This window comes from Aedes albopictus, chromosome 2 (assembly GCF_035046485.1).
Source record: "Aedes albopictus strain Foshan chromosome 2, AalbF5, whole genome shotgun sequence".
NCBI classification, from domain to species: Eukaryota; Metazoa; Arthropoda; class Insecta; order Diptera; family Culicidae; genus Aedes; species Aedes albopictus.
This window is the reverse complement of record NC_085137.1, coordinates 34547774-34562176: the sequence shown is the minus strand read 5'-3', so window position 1 is coordinate 34562176 and position 14403 is coordinate 34547774. Positions and strand designations below refer to the sequence as shown.

The 14403-nt window shown below is 39.2% G+C and overlaps 1 protein-coding gene and 1 long non-coding RNA gene across 4 annotated transcripts in view; one reads left to right on the top strand and one right to left on the bottom strand.

Annotated features, from left to right (window-relative positions):
- LOC109402509 (leucine-rich repeat-containing protein 15-like) overlaps positions 1-14403 on the top strand; it is a 173180-nt gene that overhangs the window by 19739 nt on the left and 139038 nt on the right. The window lies entirely within an intron of this gene.
- Positions 1029-1840, bottom strand: LOC134288877 (uncharacterized). Its single transcript, XR_009998155.1, has 2 exons — positions 1349-1840; positions 1029-1276 (listed from the first exon to the last, which is right to left on the bottom strand). It is a non-coding gene; the product is annotated as an uncharacterized LOC134288877 (long non-coding RNA).

Here is a 14403-nt window from a genome sequence, read left to right as displayed (position 1 = left end):
TCCGAAGACCCCTATAAAAGTTTCTTACGAGGGCTTCTCACGGAGTTCCCGCAGTGGATTTGCCTTTGACTCCAGATTTTTATTCCTTCACGATTTCCTTGAACTGAGGCTTTCCATAGGAATTCTATGTGAAGAATTCTTCAGACATTGGCCAAGGGATTTCTTCGAATGATTTCTCCAGGAGTTCCTCCGGAGACTCCTTCAGGAATTGTTTAAATGATTTTCTTGTGGAGTTCCTTTCGAGGATTCTTCAGGGAATCCTCCGAGAGTTTCTTCAGTGAATTCCTCTAGCTTTTTTCATACTATGAATTTTACATGGATTTTCCTTCCGGTGTTTTTGCCTGGATTTTTTTAAAATATTCCTCAAGGAATTCATGCGGTGGATTCCTCCGAAAGTGTCTATCGGGGATCTCTGCAGGAGCTCCTCTAAGTGCTCCTTCCGATTTCTGTATGAAGACTCCTCCAGATTTCTTTTTCTGAGTGGAATTTTTCGAGGAGTCCCCCCTGTAAGGGGTGAGTATGGCAGCATAATCGATCGTGTTCGCTATTGTCTCGCGTGAAAATCAAAACAATAGATACGCGGGTGTTTAGTTTTCCGTATTGTGTTGTTCTTAGCAGAGAAGAACATTAATCAAGACAATTAGATGATCGGCATTGAACCACAAAAAATCACACAATAATTGGTGAGATCTTTCCAATATTATTTATCTATAAATAATTTCACTTCAGTATATATTTGCTATATAACTCCATATAAGTTGAAAATTCGCTATTTTCAACATCCTTTCATCTATTGGAAGCTGCTTTAGTTCTGGGCTCTTTCTAAGTTGATGAAGGGATTTATAAATGCTTGCAAGGACTTGGCCAGGTGTGTGGAGCTGAGTGAATCTATGACATTGTAGATAGTAGCAACATCAGCAATGTCAATGGATATATTCAACTTTGCAACTCCATCCAAGATTTGCGCAAGTATTCATGCTATGTTATCTCCAGCAAATCTTTTAAGGAATTTCTTGTTAGGATCCCTCCAATGTTTATTTACGTGTATTTTAACGTTCACTAATTTAACACTATTCCTGTAGATTTATCCATGTTATCCAGCTGGGTGTTCGTCTAAGAGTTCCTCTTGGAGATACCTCCAGGCATCATGAATTTCTTACAGGATACCGCCAGGAGATCATTTCTAGGATTCCTTCTGAAGTTTCTTTCCATGGAGATTCCATCCAGCAAATCTTTCCAAATATTCCATTCGGGATTTTTTTCACGGTGTGAAGAACTATAAAATAAGTTAAAATTCCCAAATAAAACAAAGTTTTTTTCTGATGACGACGTCTCCATGCTATTCTACCTGGAGATTCCTTCCGGAAGTTGGTCAGAGGATTTTCCCATGAATAATGAATTTTATCGTAATGTTACAAAAAAATATGGGTTTTCTGCAGGAGTTTTTGCTGTGGATTCAAGAAGGAATTATATGTTGAGATTCCTCCAAGATTTCTCTGTGGGAATTTCCTCATAAATTGCTTCGGGAATTGCTTCAGAAATTTATTGCAGAGTTTCCTCTGGACTGTTACACAAGTTTAGGGTAATTTAAGGAATGACCCCAAGCCACACACATGTCATTGAAGAGTCATGGCAGCGCGGGTTTTGTGGCATACTTTCAGCAAGTAAGTACTAATTTGTTAGAAGTCAGTCACAATGACTTCTGCACAACCAACACCTGCGCAACCGTGAATTTTTTGAGATATGCGTGTTGCTTGAGCTTTCAAGGTTTTTGTTTGAAATTTCATCTGGGGAGTCCTACAGGAATTGAATTTCGGGATTCCTACAGGAATTCCTTTTGGTGATTCCTACAGGATTTTTTGCTTTGCTTCTGCCGATTCATTCATGAATACCTGCTGAAGATTTTTACAGGAATTTCTTCTGGGGAACATCCAGGAAGGAATTCCCAAGAAAGTTCTAAGGAACACCAGGAAGGGTTCCCAAAGGAACTCTTGAGATTTTTTTTAGAAAACGCCCGGAGAAAATCTTGAAGGAACTTCTGGACTCTGGAGGAATACTGGTTGAGAAATTTCCAAAGAAACTTCTGCTGCTCTTCCCGAAAAATCTCTTGTACGACTGCACTAAATATGTCCTGAAGTGTTTTTTTTTTCTGGAAGCGTGTCCAGGAATTCATTCTACGATTCTTCCTGGAGTTTTTTCCGGGATTCTTCCGAGAGTTCCTTCGGGAATAAATGCAAGAGTTTCTTCGACAATGTTCAATTCTCCCAGAAGTAGCTTCGGAAATTTCTTCCAGGAGTTTAGGAGTTGCTTCGGAAATTCCTCCATGAATTTATCCAGGAACTCCTTCTCGGAATTCGGCCAGGTTTTTTTTATGATTCTACCAATAATTCCTCCAAAAATTCCTGCAGCGGATTCATTGAGGAATTCCTTCTGGGAATTTCTACAGGAATTCCTTTCAAATTTCGTCCAGGCAATCCATTCGGGGTTACCACCAGGAAATTCCTTCCGGAAATTCTTTCAGATTATTCTTGCAGGGCCTCCATCTTACTTGCTGCAATATCTTCCGGGTTCCATCCAGAAGTTTCTTCTGGAAATTTCGGTAAGAACTGTTACCAGGATTTCTCCAGGAATTTTTCCGTGATTCACCCAGGAATTCCTACTTGGGACTCCTCCAGAATTTTTTTCTCAAACTTTCTTTCAGTCAAGGAATTACTGCCAGGATTCGTCCGAACATTTCTTCCCAAATTCTTTCTGGGGTTAAAGAATCATTTGAAATTCGACCTGGAATTCCTTTTGAGGATTCCTAAAGAAATTGCCTCTGGAAATACCTCCACGAATTATTTTCGGGATTCATCCATACATACCTTTCAGGGATTTTATCAGGGTATCCGACAAAAAATTTTTCCTAGGTTTTCATCGGAATTCATCGAAGAACTCCATCTGGGGATTCTTGCATAAATTTATTATAGGGATTGCCCCAGAAATTTCTTTAAGGGAATCTCCAGGAATTTCTCCCGAGAATTCCTCCCGGAGTTTCTTCTGTATATTCTTGTAGGTTTTTTCTTGATTTATTGGGGAATCCCTTCTGAAGATACCTGCAAGAATTCCTTCTCAGGATTTGTGCCATAATTCCCTTATAGAAGATTAAGCCAGGAATAGCTTCTGGTGATTTCTCTAGGAATATCTTCTGAGATTCGTCCAGGAGTTCATACTGTGAATTCCTTCAGAAATTCGTGCTACGATTTCAACCCGGTATTCGTTCTGGGTATTCCTGCAGTAGTTTTTTCGGGAAAACCCTCTAGGACACAGTCAACACACGATCGCATATATGCTGTTAAAGTGAAGGCAATATCCGTGCATTTTACTTGCGTTTAAATGGAAGCATGTTTGCATATGGCTTCCACTCTTGCATTGTATTCTACATCATATATAAATTTTTGTTGGCAGGGAAATTCCTTCTGCAGATTTCTCCAGGATTAATTCAGGAGTTCCTTCCGAGATTCAGCTGGGAATTTCTTTGAAAGGTTTTTCTACGAATTTCTGGAAAAAAGAAAGAACCTTCCACAAATCCCATCTGGGTATTTCTCCATGTACTCCTTCAGAAATTGCTCAAGAAAATACTTGTAGGTTTTTTCCAGGGATTCCTCCATGAGTTCCTTCTGGGGGTTCTACAGGAACTTCTTCAGATGATTCTTCCAGAGACTCCTGCTGGGATATCAACGTGCAGCTCCTTCTGGGGCTTCCTGCTGAAATTCTGATGATTTTCAAGAATTCCTTGTAAAGATTACTTCAGAAATTTCTTCTGGCTATACCTCAAAAATTTATTTTAAAAATTTCTACAGCAATTCCTTTTGGGATTCATCTAGGAATTTGTTCTTGAGAATCATTCAATAACTGCCTCTGGGATTCCTCCAGGATTTTTTTCCTTGATTCGTCCAGGAATTCCTTCAGGATATACTTCCAGCAATTACTGCTAAAGATTTGTCTAGAAATTTCATCCGGGAGAAATCAAGGAACTTCATCTTGGGCATCCTGAAGAAACTCCTTTTGAATATTTCTCCAGATTCCTATTCTGGGGATTTTCCAGCGTTCCCCTCTGGGATTCAGGTAAGACTTTTTTTTGACAATCCCTCAAGAATTCTTGGGATTCGTCCAGGAATTCCTTCTAAGAATTTTTCTTGAAATTACGAGTTCATCAAAGTTTTTTTTTTTCAGTTATTGCATCTGAAGATTCCTCCGAAATTACTTCTTAGAATTCTATCTGAAAATACCTCAAGAAATTGCATCCAGGGTTTGTCTAGGAATTCCTCGAGGAGATACCTCCAGGAATTTATTCCGAGATTCGTTCAGGCATTCCTACCGTGATTCGTTCAGGAATTCCTTCCGAAATTCGACCAATAATTACTTCCAGGATTCGCCAAGAATTTTTTTTTTCTTAAAATTCTTTTTGAAGTCTCTTTCAGTTATTCCTTTTCGGGATTCCTGCAGGAAACTTTTCTAGGGATTTCCCTGGGAATTCCTCCTAAGAATCCCCTTTCTTGTGAGGATTTCTCTAGCAACTCCTTTTAGTGATTTTTTTTTATAATTTTCTGGGTATACCTCCAGGAATTCATCCTGAAGATTTCCCTATTTGAGATTCATCAAGCAAATCCTTCCAGGTATGCCTCTAGGAATTCTAGAATTATTTCAGAAATTCCATAAAAGGATTCTTTCTGGCGAAACCTCCAACATTTCCTCCCGGGATTCGTCTAGGAATTCCTTCTAAAATTCGTCCAGAATCTTTTTGAAAATTCTTCCAAGCAATCTTTTCGGGGTTACCACCTGGAAGTCCTTCTAGAGATTCCTACAAGAATTGTTTCTGGGATTCCTCCGTCAGGGGTGCCACCACAAATTCCTTCAGAGAATTCCACAAGGAATTTCTTCTGGGTATTCCTTCAGGAATAAAGCCTGCGCACTTTAGAATCGGTACACTTTCAACCGGCTGCCGCTCAAAAACGGTGTCACTTGGAAAAAAGTGTTGTTACAGGGGATAGACAAAATGATCGGGACAGGCAAAATTTCCACTTTTCAAAAAATGTTCAATTAGCTGTAACTTTTCGATTAGTGCATCAAATATTCTAAAATTTTCACTGTAAGTTGATCAACTAGTTGTGTATTAGTGGACAACATTTGGAAAAGATCGGGCTATTCTGCACGAAGTTATAAGCATTTTAGAAAAACGTAGAATTATCCGATAGCCAACTTTGAGCTGTTATATCTCCGAATTCAATGAACCGAATGCAATGAAATTTTGTCCATTTATGACTCATATAATGAGCTCTGAAAAACGTTTGAAACAACTTGAAGTTATTAACGAGAGAAAAATTTATAGCGATTTCATTAATTTTATGATTTTTTAGTAAATTGGTCTATTTTTAATATGCATCCCATTACTTTTTCAATAAATTGCCGCCTATGTTGTTAATTTTTTTTTAAAACATATCTGTATTCAAGAGAATCAGAGGGAATTTAAATGAACTATAATTAGCATCTTGAATTTTTAAACGATGTTGAAATTTAAGAAAATTTGGTGTTTTATAAGAAAAATAATCAAATTGTTATAATTTTCTTCCGTGTTAAGAATTTTAAGTTATGTCAAAAGTTTTCCGAAGCTCATTATATAAGTCATAAATGGTCAAAATTTCATTTCATTCGGTTCATTAAATTCGGAGATATAGCAGCTCAAAGTTGGCTATCGGATAATTTTACCTTTTTTTTAGAATCTAAAAAACTCATCGGATTTGTTAAAGATTTTTTAGCAAAACCCGATATTTTGATAAATATTTTTTTATCTGCCCCCTCAAAATGCCAAATCTCGCCAAAATTTTTTGAAGGGGGGGGGGGAGACAAAAAGTCAAAATTAAATTTGTATTCGCCTTATTGTTATTTTTCATGATTATTTTAGTTTAATTTGTAGCTTTTGACGTTTTATCTTTTTAAGTAAAATCCAATTAGAATTTCTTTAACTTTGAATTTGAACATTTGAGGATATCGTTCGTGTATGGTTTGTGTCCTGACTAAGTTATGTAACGCGTATCTGAGTAAGTAGCTAATAAGATATTTCGATGGCGCGGAACATTCTTCGCGGCCATCTGAAATTTGTTGGCGCAATTTTAGATAATAGTCGAAGAATTGAATTGGATTTATTTTATGAGAAGAGGCATAGTTTCTTGTACGAAGCGCAACTTCGACTCTGCCATTTCGCTGCTAAATCGGCTGGAAAACAGAAGTGCGCGGATTAAGACTTTGAAGTAAAGTTCAGTTTTTAAGTTTATTTCTTGAGTCGGTTTGTTTGAATAACTTTGAGTTACAAGGTAATTGATTAGTGAGTGTTTTTATTAGAAGTGAATTTAAACGTTTTTTTTGTGTATTTTCCGTTCTTTTATTAGTTATAGTGGACTGAGGTCCGTTGAGATCCGCGTATTCCGTTCTATTTTGTTGTTTGTACCGATACGAAAAAAGGTAACTATGGTTAATTTATCGTGTGAATTTATATAATTAATGTGATTTCGCGTTGGATTTGCAGCGCGCTGCGCTTTTGTTCGTACGGCTGGATTTTTGTGCGTTCTACGGCGGTCATCGCCGAAATGGAGTTCCGTTGGCGGAGTGAACCGCCATTCTAGTTCGAGGATCGTGACCCGTGTGCCCAGCTAAGGCCCGCCTGTAAAGGGTAGCCAAACGGAGGCGAGAGTGAAGTCGCTCGATCTTTCTTGTAGCGAAGTTCTCCCGTCGGTCGCTAATCGCCGAAGGTAAGGTCCCGTCCGTCATTTCCCGTGGACCGGAGCACGAGAGTCGGTTCGTCTTTGCGTGTCGTCAAATGCACGCCACGAACCAGATCCGAAATCGGAAGATAGGAAGCGTAGCATTCCCCGCTCGGCCATAGCAGGAATCTTAGTACGCGAAGCCGGGTCGCTGGGCTCTGTTGCCTTCCTGTCGACCGGAAGAGGATCTTCCCGGGATTCGACAACTCTCGGAGTTTAAAATCGGAAGCTTTCGTCCAGCCGCCACTCCCTCCGCACCGATACTTTGGCCATACCGCGCACGGGTCCATTCGTGTTCGTCCCCGGACACGCCGATGGCCGATATCAAGCCACCGCCATCGCCGAAGCCTTCTATCGCCATCTTCGAGTCAGCGAAGCTTCATTCCCGCCAGCATCGAGGTTCATCGAGTAAAACCTGCGCAGGTACGTGAAGAGCTTTTTTATACATGGCCATGTTTGCTCTTTTCCATCCCGTATGAATATCTTCCGTCCAACACGAATGAATTCCTAGAATAAATAGTAGAAAGTTTGAAATTTCGTTTAGTTCCGTTACGTTTCACATCGCTTAATTGAATAAACATACTCACTACCTTACGTTACGTTTTAGTCCCGTTACTTCGCTCGGATGAGTAAGAATCCCTTCGGTTTTCCCTAAGTATCTTTTAGCCTGTGAAAGAGTTGGAGTTAAATTTGCGTTCGAAGAAATTCTGCCGTTTACCGAGAACCGTTCAAAACCGTCCCTGAGTGAAATAGTCTCTTGCAAAGTCGGGCAAATTTCAACACGACCGGTGGTCTCTCTTTGAGAGTGGCGCTTAAGCCACCGCGCTTAACCAAATCCTCAAGAATAGTTTACGAACGGTTACAAAGGGATTTATGGAAAATCAAAGGCTTGCATAGATAGTTACGGTCAAAAAAGTTGTTTTCGCATAAACTTTAGTTCGGCAAATACGCATACGGGAAGGATACTATACGTATAGTATTGGTATACAAGAAACCAATGATTTGATGCAGAACAATATAAATAATCGTGGCCCGAAAGCTGTATGGACTATTGCTGACGAAATTCATTGGATGTGTTTTGATGGCGTGAAATATCTAACGAATTTTTCAATAAAACTGAATCTACTCAGAAGTTTTTTATTTGTGATCATAGAATCACATCTATAGTTTCAGAATCCTCTCCTCTTCTTGGCGTAACGTCCTCACTGGGACAAAGCCTGCTTCTCAGCATAGTGTTCTATGAGCACTTCCACAGTTATTAACTGAGAGCTTCCTCTGCCAATGACCATTTTGCATGTGTATATCGTGTGGCAGGCACGAAGATACTCTATGCCCAAGGAAGTCAAGGAAATTTCCTTTACGAAAAGATCCTGGAAGTTTCAGAATCTATATGGTTTTCAGTGTTTCTCTCATGAAAACTGTATTATTTTAGGTTTATAAGGAGGAGTTCGCCTTATGACTGCTAATTTCCAAATGCTATGCGGGAAAACTGCTAATAATTTCAAAATTAATCCAGGCTTAGGTATGAATTATGTTAGGCCACTTGAATTAGGGAATTGTCGATCCAAAAAACGATTCCAGAAAATATTTCTCCACAAAAAAATCTTTGAATAAAATTATGCTTCAAATATAGCATGAATGGACAATAAGGCTTGTGGTCTTGTGAACCATATTTGTCAAGAATTTAATGTCGTAACTTGTTTTGTGCATATTTTTGATGAATATAATTTTGTTTCTTGTGAAAATATCAGCCCGTAATCTGTGAAATTTGCAAATGTTGATGATCATTAGTTTGTGCAGAATAAAATGGAATGAATTTCACAATCGGTTCAAAATTTTATCTCGAAGAAACAAAAACTGTATTTTTCATATTTTCCTACAAAATACAATAAATAAGCTTCATTTGCTTCTTACAACATTTTTTTCTAGGTTAAATCGTTTTTGATCTGCAGCCGGTTGAAAGTGTACCGATTATAAAGATTCTTCAAGAAATTTCTTCTAGAAATCATCCAGTAAATCTTTCCAGGGACTCCTCTAGTAATTCCGTTTAGATAATACCCAGGAATAATTTCTGGACATCCTTCCAGGATTTCCAATTCGGGATTATTCCGGGAATTCCATCTGGGGATTCTTCCAGAAATTATTCTCGTGATTTTTTCTGTAAAATAAACTCCAGGAAATCTTTCTGGGATACCTCCAGGAACTTCTTATGGCATTCATCTAGGAGTTCGTGCAGTGGTTTGTTCACGAGTTTCTTCAGAAACTCTTCCCGGAATTCATTCAGAATTTCTTTTTTCAAGGAATTCTTTCTGAGGATTGCTTCAGAAATTCTCTAGGGATTCTTCCAGACACTATTTCTAGGAAATAATCCAGGAATTTCTTCTGGGGACTTCTGCAGAAATTTCTTCTCGAACTTCTTTTTGGGTGACATCCAGTAATGTCTTCTAGGATTCGTCCATCAAAGACTTCCAAAACTCGTCAATAATTACTTCTGTCATTCGTTCAGGAAATCCTTTCGGGGATAACACTAGGAATTTATTCTGGGTTTAGTCTAGCAATTCCTTTCGAAATTAGTCCTGGATTTCCTTCCGAGATTCAAACAGAAATTCGTTCTGGGTTATCCTTCAGGAATGCTAGGTTTGCCCCAGAAACTAAATCTTAAAAATTCCTCCAGAATTATTCCAGGCATTCCTTTCAGGGATTCTATCAGGTGATTCTCAAGAAATTCCTTCATGGGAATCCTCTTTGAATTCCTTCAAGGATTCCACCAGAAATTGCATTTAGGGATTCCTCCATGAATTCCGTCAAAATAATTCTTAGTGCCTTCAGATGATTCTTCCATGGATTACTGCTGGGATTTCAACGAGGAGTTTCTTATCTGCCCATATTCGCTAAGTTGACGTCTGGGGCTTCTGGGGCAGTATTTCTTCCTGGTAATATCTATAGGAATTCCATCCAAACTTCGTCCAGGCAATCTTTTCTGGATTACCACCAGGATTTTTTTTCCAAGATCCGACTATAAATTGCTTTCAGGATTAATCCAGGATTTTCTTCTGAATTTTTTTGGGTGATTATTTATTTCAGGAATTTCTTCTTGAGATTTCTGCAGGAAAATCTTCCAAGTTTCACAGAAAATCCTACTGGAGATTTTCGCAAGAACTATTTCTGGGATTCCTTTAGGAATTTCCCGTGATACTTCCAGGAATTCCTTCATGAGAATCCTCCAGATTTTTTTTCTCGATCTTCTTTTTGGTTAACATTCAGTAATTCCTTCCAAGACTATTCTGAAGAGTTTCTTGTGGGGATATCTACAGGAGTTCTTCAGATGATTCCTCCAGGGATGCTTGCTGGGATTTCAACGAGGAGTGCTGCGGAAATTCTTGCACATAATTTCTCTAGAAATTACTTCTGGAGATAGCTCCAGAGATTCCTTGTGGGATTCCTTTAGGATACACCGCTAGGAATAAGTACTTAAGGCGAAACTGGATCCATTTCCTCACTCTTTGGTTTTTGATTTTTAATAAAATAACGAAGCAATATTTTCAAAATCGGTTTTCGTACACATGTAGAGTATGGATCAAGGTATCTCCTGAATTTTTCCCTGGTGGAAAGAGTTTTTCGTTTTTGCAGAAACCATTTTTAAACAAAATTGCACAAAAAAAATGGTTCCTGCAAAAACGAAAAACTTTTTTCACCAGGGAAAAATTCAGGAGATACCTTGATCCATACTCTACATGTGTACGAAAACCGATTTTTAAAATATTGCTTCGTTGTTTTATTAAAAATCAAAAACCAAAAAAATGAGGAAATGCTTTCAGTTTCGCCTTAAGATTCCTTTAGGAATTTCTTCCGAGAGATATTCAGGAATTCCTTGTTGGGAATTCCTTATGAAAATTCCTCCAGAAACCTCTTCTGGGGGTTCTTCCAGAATTCCCCTCCTCCACAAATTCCATATAGGATACCTCCAGAAATTCCTTCTTGGAATTCTATCTGTGGATAGCTTTAGAAATTACTTCCATGGTTCATCTAGGAAATCCTTCAGGGAATACCTGCAGGAATTTCTTCTGGGGTTCGTACAAGCATTCTTTTCGTGATTCGTTCAAGAATTTCTTCTGAAATTCGTCCCGGATTATTTGGAATGAAGTACTTCCGGAAACCACCCGGAACTCCTTCTTGGAATTTCGTCTGAAGATTGCTTCAGGAATTCCTTTTGGGATTCTTCCTGGAATTATTTTTAGGGATTTCCACAGAAACGCTTTCTGAGAAATGCTCTGGGAAATCCTTCTTGGTTTTTTTCTGGATTATTTCCTTTTGAGAATAATCAAGAACATCCTTCAGTGGATTCCTCTAGGAATTTCAGGATTCTAAAAATTTCTTTGAGGGATTCCTCCAGAAATTCCTTCACAAAGTTCTTTTTGGTGATACCTCAAGGACTTCCTTCCGGGATTCGTCTAGAAATTCCTTACAAAATCCGTTCAGGCAATCCCTGCGGGGTTACCACCATAAAATGCTCCTGGGACTTTCCCATAATTTCCTACTGAGATTCCTCCAGGCATTTTTGTGTGATTCGTCCAAGAATTCCTTCCAAGATTAATCCAGAATTTCCTTCTCGGCAATCCTCCAGGAATTTCTTCCTAGATTCCTCCGGGATTTACTTTTCAAACTCCTCCTTTGTGCACGGACTTGTAGCAATTCCTTGAAGAATCTTCTAAAGGAATTCTCGGAGGAATCCAGGAAGGAATCCCAGAAGGATTAGCGAGATGCAATTTATGGATTAATCTTGGAAGGAATTCTTGGACGAATCACGGAAAAAATCCTAAAGAAATCGTGGAAGGAAATTATGGGAAAATCTCAGGAACATTTCCTGGTGGTAACCTCGGAAAGATTTTCAGGACGGTTTTTGAAAGCAATTTCCAGACGAATCTCGGAAGGAAGTCCTAGAGATATCATCAGAAAGAAATTTGCGAAGGAATTTCTGGAAAGACTCATTGAAGAAATTCTTAGAGGAATCCCTGGAAGGATATTCTTGATTATCTCAAAAGGAATTTCTGAGGAAATTCCCAGGATGATTTCCTGGAAACCTAGAAAGAATTTCCAGAGCAATCTTCGGAAGCGTTCTTTGGAAATCTTTAGGAGAAATTCCTGGGGGTAATAATTCCAGGAAGAATCGCAGAAGGAATTCAGAATATTCAGACAGACTTCCAAGAAGAATTTTTTGACGAATTACGGAAGGAGTTCTTGAACGAATCCCGGAAGAAATTGCTAGGGGTATGCCATGAAGGCTTTTCTAGATGAATCCTGGAAGTAATTTCTAGAACTATCCCCAGATAGAATTCCAACAAGGAATTTCTGAAGAAAATTCTTGGATAAATCCCTGAAGGAAATTCTGAAAAAAAAACTCAGAAGAAGTTTCTGGAGAAATTTTCATAAGGAATTCCCAACAAGGAATTCCTGGATGTCTCCCAGAAGAAATTCCTAAAGGAATATTTAGCATAATTTCCTAGAGGTATATCCTGTAGGATTCAAATGGAAATCGCTCAAAGGGAACGTCCTTAAATGACGTAGCATTTTTAGGCCGATTTTTTACTCCCTCTTCCCCCTCGAAGCATATTTTCCCATACCTAATACATGGCTCGTCGCACAATCTCAGACTCCTCCCTCCCCCCCCCCCAAACTACGTCATTTATGGACGCTCCAAAAGGGGTTATCCCTCTTCCAAATGTTAAGTTAAAAATAAATAAACAAATAAATAATTCCTGGAGAAATTATCTGCAAGAATTTCCGCAGAAAGCCTCGCATCTGAAGGAACTCTGTAGAAATCCCGAGAGGATTCCCGAAGGAATCGCGAGAAGAAATTTCTTGAGCAATATACAGAAGAAATTCCGGGAGAAATTCTCGGAAGAAATTTCTGGATGAATCCTATATTGAATTTCTACAAGAATCGCCAAAAAGGATTCTTGGAGAAATCCCTGAAAGATATTTTTTTTGAGGAATCCCCTGAAAGAATTGCTGAGAGGCCTGGCTAAATCCCAGAACGAGTTTTTGGGAGTATCACAAAAAGAAATTCCTATAATGAATTTCTGGAGTAATATTCAGCAGTACTTCCTGGACAAATCTTCTTCCCGGAATGACTTCTTGTTTGAAGCTCGGAATGAATTCCAGGACGAATCTTGAAAAGAACCCAGAAAGAATTACTGACGATTTTTGAAAGAAGTTGCTTCAGGTCCTTCAAGGATTGCTCCAGGAATTCCATTGAATATTCCTTCAGCAGTTCCATTAGGAGTTCTTTCGAGAATTCCTCCAGGAGTTCCTTTAGGAATTCCTTGGAGAACTCCATCGGGTTTTCCTGAAGAAGTTTTTACGAGAATTGTTAGTGGTGAACTTTCGGGAGTTCCTCCAGGAATGCCTTCGTAGATGCCTCCAATAAATCGTCCTCGGGAATTCCAAGACGGGTTCTTCCAGAAAATCCTCCGGAGATTCTTTCAGGAATTCCTCCGGGGATACCTCCGGCAATTCTTGCACGAATTCCTCCGGATATTTCTCCAGGAAATTCTCCGGAGATTCCTCAAGGGAATTCTCCATAAATTTCTAAAGTAATTCCTTGAGGACTCTTCCAGGAATGGGGATTCGTCCAAGATATTCTCCGGAGATTGCTCTGGAAATTCCTCCACAAAATTCACCGGAGATTTATCCAGGAAATCCTCCACAAGAAATTCCTAAGGAGATTCCTCCATAGATTTCTCGAGTAAATCCTCCGGGGATTCCTCAAAAAAATCCTCCGAAGATTCCTCAAGGAATTCTCCGGTGATTCTACCAGGATTTCCTCCGGAGATTTCTCCAGGAATTTCCCCTGTTATTCCTCCAAAAACTCCTGCAGATATTCCTCCAGGGATTCCCCTAGAATATCCTCCGGGGATTCCACCGGGATTTTTTCCGGGGATTCCTCCAGGAATTCCTACGAGGATTCCTTAAGGAAATTTTTCGCAAGTTCATCAGGGGAATTCTCCAAAAAATTTCTCCGGGGATTCTTCCAAAAAATCCTCCAGGAATTCCTTCTGTAATACTTCAAGGAATACCACCAGAAATTAGTCCCGGAATGTTTCCACAAATTTCACCAGGAAACCTTCCAGGAGTTTCTGCAGAAACTCTTCTAGATATTGTACCAGGAATTCTGCCAGGACATCCTCCAGAAGTTCTGTCGTAAATTTATTCAGGAATACTTCCAGATATTCCTCCAGGAATTGCTCCAGAGATTGCTCAAAAAATTCCTTCGAAGTCCCCTTCAGCAATTCTTCCGGAGATTCCTCATGAAATCCATTTTTTCCTATCAGGAATTCCTCCAGGACATCCTCCAGGAATTCCTCCACAAATTCCATCGGAATTTCTCTAGAGATTCCACCGAAATTTCTCTAGAGATTCCACCGAAAATTCCTCAAAGAATAGTTCCAGACATTCCTCCAGAGATTGCTCAAAAAATACCTCTGAAGTTCCCTCCAGGAATTCTTCAGCAGATTCCTCTTAAAATTCCCTTGCGATTTTCTCCAGGAAACCCCCCGGGCATTCCTCCAGAAATTTCTCAGAGGATTCCTTCAGGAAGTCATCC